The 7,228-nt window shown below is 38.1% G+C and overlaps 1 long non-coding RNA gene across 1 annotated transcript; it reads right to left on the bottom strand.

Annotated features, from left to right (window-relative positions):
- Positions 1-1,763: 1,763 nt before the first annotated feature.
- On the bottom strand, positions 1,764-5,422 carry LOC109199187 (uncharacterized). The gene is made up of 5 exons (XR_002059650.2): positions 5,183-5,422; positions 3,340-3,709; positions 3,034-3,182; positions 2,664-2,747; positions 1,764-2,568 (listed from the first exon to the last, which is right to left on the bottom strand). It is a non-coding gene; the product is annotated as an uncharacterized LOC109199187 (long non-coding RNA).
- Positions 5,423-7,228: the final 1,806 nt, after the last annotated feature.

Genomic DNA, 7,228 nt, shown 5'->3' on the forward strand with positions numbered 1-7,228 from the left:
TAATAACCAACTCGCAAAATAAAACAAAACAACAAACACGAAAGCACCAGACATCATGATACAGACTTATAATTTGCACCGATGTTTTTTCAAAATTCTATACACGAAAAGTGAGCGAGAGCCCTCGGTGCGCCTGCTTGCTGCTGAAGTCAAAGTAAACTTTACTGTCATCTCCGCTACATACAGTCCAGTATATAGAGAGACGAGACGACGAGGCTCCAGTTACAGCAGTGCAAGTAAACAAACAATAAATATAAGAAGAGTAAGAAAATAAATATACACTTTAGGACTCGGGGTAAAGGGATCAATAACAATTTAAAATTTACAGTTTGATGATTTAAAGTCTCACACACAACCCGTCGAAAGGGGAGGGGGGCCCTGCTGCTTCCAAATAGAGCACATTTCATTTATAATGTTGTAAATCCAAGCCCATTATGTATTCATGATTTGAATCCTGGGTTGTGTGAAATCCCAGAAATACACCTTAGACAAAGTGAATCTGTGAACTAAGGTGTAGGTGTGTTAGATTATGTTGTGGTGATCCTCGGGTTGAGGGATGGGTGTTCATACTGGAGTGCAAAATTAAAACCAATGGAAGATGGACAAGAAAAGTTCAAAGCCATCAGGTGCTCAGTTTAGAAAAAATAGAAGAGGAGGAGAAATGAGCAAAAGATACAGGTAAGTAGATGTGTCACTGGATAATGGCAGGTCATCCTGAAACAATCAGAATCAGAATACTTTATTAATCCATAAGGAAATTATGTGAGTTACAGTTGCTCCAAGAAGAAATGGTAAAAATAGCAACAGTAACAGACTAAACTCCAAACAATACATTATGTTACAGATTTTAATATTAATTAGTCATTGTCAATTGTTGATTTGTCCTGTTCTCATTGTATGACGAATAATGATGGCTGTTTGGTAGCCGTTTGCATACAACTTATACTCTCTCTCTTCATATATGTTTTGTCTGTGTGTGTGTGTGTGTGGGGGGGGGGGGGCAGAGGGAGTGTTCGCCCAGGGCGCCAAACAGGCTAGGACCGCCACTGATTGTACTAAACACACTGCGTGCAGGACTTTGTTTGGTGTTTGCATAGATGAAAATTATGCAAACTGCTGATCTGTTGAACCAGCTGATCCAGCCTTTTGTCTGAGCTGGAGGCAGTCACGCACACAGGTTGAACAGGGTGTGTTCTGTGCAGCACCTGCACTGAAAAAAAAAGTTCTTTCAATTTCCTTGATTTTATTGTGTACATCGGTCCCACATAATATGAATAAGTATGATTGACTTAATTTTCCACTTTCCCTCAAGTAATTAATGCTTGTCAAATCAAAGTATTTTATTTACATCAGATTACTTTAAAAAATCATGTTTGATGTACTAATATTAATCTGTCACCATAATATCAATGTATTGCATAATGTCAATATATTTTAATGTTTAACACCAACTTATTTTTGATTGCCAGTGGTATGCAATGATATTGTGTAATGTAAACACATTGCAATTATGTTCCTGCAACACAAATTATGGCTTTAAATCCTACTTAATTTTTTCAATTGAAATATTAACTGATCATTATTGAAAAAAAGGCAAAGACTGTGAGTGCTGCTGAACAATTCACCTTTATTAAAGTGTAACAGCAGTGAAAGCAGCAAGCTGCCATGAACAAGTCCAAAATCACATCCATAAAAAAAATTAACACATTTTTAAAGATAGCCTGCAGAAATAACTAAAAGAAAAATTCAAAACATTTGAAATATTTCACAAAAAACTGAACTTAGCAGCAAATAAAAGAAAGTGCTTATAGATGATCCTGTCATCTCTTACATATAACATTTGTATTAATTACACAATTGAAAATTTAAACTAAATTAAGACTACCTGAAAAAAGCAATACGCTTTTATGAATAAACAGATTTACACAAATATAACTTGTGTATTATTTGACAACAGTTTCAGCTTCTGTACAAGTATTTACCTGTACAAGATTTCAACTAAGTTGAGCCTTAAATGACATTGTTACATAACTAATACCAAACACCTACATGAATCTTAATCTTCCTTTTAAACATGTAAGCAGGACATCAAGGTTGACTCAGAACATATTGCTAAAAATCGTCAGTAAAAATTTCTTACAACATGATACCAGAAGGAAAAATCTTCCTTGCAGTCACATGAGGGGAAAGCAATAAAAACATAAGCAGTATAACGTTACTGAACACAAAATGAAAAACTGCAAAGAATTGCAGAAGTGCAGTCTTTGACTTCTCAATGAAACAGATGGTTTTTGAAAGCAAGAACTTTAGAGAGTTTAGCTCCATCCAGTTCCATGAAAACCTTCTGGAAAACGTCAAAGTTGTAGCGGAGGTCAGCACGGTAGGTAAGGTTTAATGCATACATGAGTCCAAATAGCATTATCACAGCAAATGCTACATTATCCAAATTCTTCGCCACCCTGATGCCTGCAAGGACAACTCTTGTTCTTCTGCTGAAGCTTGCTCTTTAAGATAAATTCCAACAGTGGTGTCTTCAACAGTCTCATTGATGGCACGTTCTTCCATGCCCTGTAAAAAAGAAGCCATGTTAGTCATTTCATGCCAAGTAAGTAATATGACACACTGTGGAAAGTCCGAAAAAAAAGAAAAAGACAAGTACATACCACATACTCCCGGATAAGCATGCCAGGGTCTTCACCCATGTAGATACACACTCCCTTGACACACTCAGCATCAACATCTTCACACTGAAATGAAATGTATGTAATTAGCATCTTCATTCAGCCCTCGTCCTTCATTTAAGTTTTAATAGTGTACTTTACATGAATGTTTTTAAAGTAAAGGCGCACAAATTAATAATAGGTTTACTGGCAATTAATAATAAGTTGACAAAGTGAAGGTTAAAAAAACAAGCAGATGTAAAAATACAAAATGAGAGAATTTATCATGGGAAAACATCTGAAATCTTCCACATTTATAAAGTTTCATTCAAAGAGGATCATGTTAAGTGAGTGTTGAGGCTTTATCACTTACATTATCCATTTGTGCCACAATTCTTTTCGGTATTAGTCCAAGCTCTCCTCTTCTGTTGACCAACTTCACCAAGTTGTCCAAGTGGAGATCCAGCTGAGCCAGGAACTTTGAGGGGGGATGGTGGTAATTCTCTTAAACTCAGCGTTGATCTGAAAACATGAGCACAGAGGAATGAGCTTCAAAGGTTTAATACCTGGAAGAAGGCTGCAATCACTCATGCTGAAGAAATGGGCTGTCAAATAACAACTGTGCCTTAACCATTTTAGACTAATACCACAAGAACACCGTGTATGAGGCAAACCTTACCTCATGGAAGTCAAATAGAGCAGGCAGCCTCCACCATTGGTGCATCACGAACAACTTCATGTCTTCTGTATGAAAAAGTCTCTTCCATCTTGAGTTTCACCAACTCTGTTACTTTTTTTATGTCCATGTGGTGGGCTTTGACATGTCAATAGCTTTAAGAGTCCCTTTGTCTGCTACTTCTGAAACTGAGGTAAGGTTAAGAAACTCATTCTCAAACAAGGAATCCATAAACTGAAGTCTGAAACTGCCCTGAAGACCACACTGTCTCTTGACTTCAATGATGAGATCCTCAGTTGATTCAGGCGCTCCATTAGAGAGTGAGCCTTCGACAGGTTCCGTCAGCCAAGACAGTCTTTAGGACCACAGGACTCTGTAGGCAAAAAAGAATTACATATCAGACATTCAGAAAGAATCATTTCAGTTTAGTTTTCATACAGCTATCCATACCCAATAGTCAAAGTTATAAAGATCAGACAAAAAAAAGAAGAATTTATCTAATGAAATACATGCGACTGAACCTATTACACTTATCTGAACACCTTTTATTTCTATATGCCTTTTTAAAGTCACAATGTGGACTGATCCAATCTTATAGTCAACCAATGGATAAGTATCAAGGAGTTCACAGAGTGAAACGAGAGTGAATATTCTTGTGGATACTGGGCTGAGCTCAAAAGCTCTGTCGTGCTCTCTGTACCAGCCACCAAGCTCTCTGACAATGTAGAATATGCTGTGGTACAAGGCAGATATGGTTTTTCAGTATTCTGGCAATCCACCTGCTGCCCTTTGGGCCAGTACCATTCCCTTTCTATAAGTTATGCCCTTTAATGTCACACACTGTGCAAGGTTGACCTCTAGAATGTCAGGGAATATGTACCTAATGACTTAAGCCATCTCCTCTTTAAGCAAATCCACTAGAAAAGCTGATACAGCTGAGACCTCTAATTCAGACTTGCCAAGAGATGGGGAGTTTAGATGGTAAGCTATCATCATCTGATGTTTTGACTTCTGTGATAATAAAGGTAAAAATTCCACCATCACAAAAAACATTAATTTTAATTGAAAAAAAGGTATTCCAGTCCAGAAGAGCATTAATGGTTTCTTTAAAGTACCAATCTTTCTCTCATTTATACATAATGTTTTGAGAAGCAGCTCACATATGTTCCACACAAAGTAGAAAAAAAGGGGGGGAAAAGGGTCCTAATTTTTGTTAGGACAATGTTGGAAAATTCACAATACATCACTTAATAAGACATACTCTGTTGAACGAACTTGTCTCCTTGTAGATATCTGCTGTATTATTTGGGCTTGACCAATAGAATAGTCAAGTAAGTGACACTTCACCTAAAACAATGACTAAATGGGAAAATGATTTGGCATTTATGGGCACAGGTTCTTAAACCCACGTCTAAGGTGGCAGGATCCTTATTATAACTTGAGTGCGTGTCAGCAGCAAGAATTAAGGTATGGCACTGTGGCGCTCCCAGCTTCTTAAACTCTGACGGTTACAGCCTGACTAATTAGCCACTGTAGCCATAACTAGCACGAGTAACACAAACACTATTGCGCTCTCTCAGTGACGTTTTAACTTGCTAAGCCATCAAAAACGCCAGTGCTCTCTGTCACATACATAAATTCCATATCTGACCGACAACAGCTGCTTTCTCCCGACTATGTGCAATTTGTTATATTTTTCAGCTTTAGCCACAAAGCTAATACCAACTTTAGCTAGCACTGTAAAAACAACATGTAGATGCATTACAGATTACTTTTCATATAGCATGCACTACAACAATTCTGTGAAAACTAACCCAACTAAAACAAATGTATTTAAATTACTTACCTTCTCAGTATGCCTGACTCAGTGCCAAAGGTTGCATGTGGCTAAACAGTCTTCCACAATCTGGCGGTCAATTGCGCTCTCCTTAAATTATGTTGTTGTCTTATTGGATAAGACTCTAGATCTTATTATCCAATCATATTTAGTTGTTGTCTTTGAATATATTGCATCATTTCCGGTTGTGGTCAAACATGATTACAATGGTTTTAGTATTCTAATTTAGTCACTTTAAATCAATGCAAGAAAAATAAGTAGTCTCAGTATTGTTTATAATCAGGTAAATGGTACTTTATTAAATCATGTAAATAAGAGAAACATGAAAGGCTTGTGTAGCATTAACTAAATTCATTTGTGCAAATTCAAAAGCCTGCCAATTCCCATTTTTTCAGTGCACCCTGTGTGATTCTCCACTTGCCAACCAGAAAAGAAAAACCGCAGGTCTCAGTTGAAGCACTCCATCCATGTCTGATCTTGCTCGGGCAGATTCAGCAACAGTGCCAGAGACTTCCTCTAATCTATTACAGGTGTTAAAGAAACGGTCCAGGAACAGGTCACTCGGGTTAATCCTGTGTGAACAACTGTAAATATTGTTTTTTTTATTACCTTTAAATATCATGGTGTGATAGAAATATTCCTGTTTAATTGTTATTTTCTTTATTCTCATTGCTGCTAGTATATGCAATGTGTTGGAGGTTTGTTGCTAGCTAGTTAGCGATGCTACAAACCTGTTACTCTAATAGTCTGTGTTATTGAAGGATTCAGCACCTCTTAGGGTTTTTTTTTTTTTTGCACACTCTACAGAGGCCCAGAGTTACTGTTAATATCAAAAATATAATGCTGTCCTTTGAGATTTTAACATAAGACTGTGAGTGTAATGGATCTAAAACTGTTTAAATCTTCAGAGCCCTCTACAGCCTGGTAACATGGAGACTTTAAAAACATCAGCAGAACGTTTCAGTAGTGTAGTTGTAACCCAGTGTTACTTTGGTTATCTGATATTCAGTATATATCTATATATCTATATTGGGTGTTCAGTTATAAAATGTTCTTTAATGATTTTGAGGTTTTTTTTATTGCTATTGGTGCGCGGCTGCTTTACGACAGTCGACTGTGATAGCACATCCTAGCGGGAGGGGCTATGAGCTCACATGGCTTGTAGCTGTGCCAGAGAGCAAGCTTGGGTGAGCTAGCGGGGAATATCTCCTTCTGCAGTAGCCTTAAAAAAAAGACTATTGTTCGTTCTCCTGCCAGGTAAAAATGTGTTTCATATGTATATTGTACTATTCCATGTGTTATCATGTGTTTGCTATGATGTGATGTGTAGTAATGGTTATTAAGGTGCTAATTGCTAATCGGGGATAAGCTAGCAAGCTCGACAATTAGCCGCCATGCTAAGCGGACTTTGGTAGCCAAGTTCATATGTCACTGTGGGGTTATGAGCTCACATGGCTTGTAGCTGTGCCAGAGAGCAAGCTTGGGTGAGCTAGCGGGGAATATCTCCTTCTGCAGTAGCCTTAAAAAAAGACTATTGTTCGTTCTCCTGCCAGACGCCTTGCTGCTGTGCTGCCTTACTGCTGCGCTGCCTCGCTGCTGTACTGCCTTACTGCTGTGCTGCCTCGTTGTCGGGCTGTCTCGCGGGTGCCATTAAGGATCGGCGGCTGCCATTCATTCATCCATCCGGACCTCGATTATTTGGACCGAAGTACTCACACACACGCCCGCACTCAGTGCCATACACTCTCTTTATTTTGCTGGCCAGCTAACACCATTGTTTTATTTTCTTGTTGCACTCACAAAGACTACCCAAAGACATTTTGGTTATTGTCAAATAGACACTCTCTGATTACAGACTGAGGAGGTTGTGGTGTTACAACCCCAGGACTGAGAAAAAAAGACTCTTTACACAATATATTCACTTGCCACCTGGTTAGAAGTGGCCATTGATAAAAATATGTTTTTACTTCCTCTTGTCTTTGTTTGCATTGTATCCCAGGGAAGTTTTAAGTTGTTCAGGTTGAAACATTTGCACTTAGAGTCAGTTAAGTTTCC

This window comes from Oreochromis niloticus, unplaced genomic scaffold, assembly GCF_001858045.2.
Source record: "Oreochromis niloticus isolate F11D_XX unplaced genomic scaffold, O_niloticus_UMD_NMBU tig00000734_pilon, whole genome shotgun sequence".
Lineage (NCBI taxonomy): Eukaryota > Metazoa > Chordata > Actinopteri > Cichliformes > Cichlidae > Oreochromis > Oreochromis niloticus.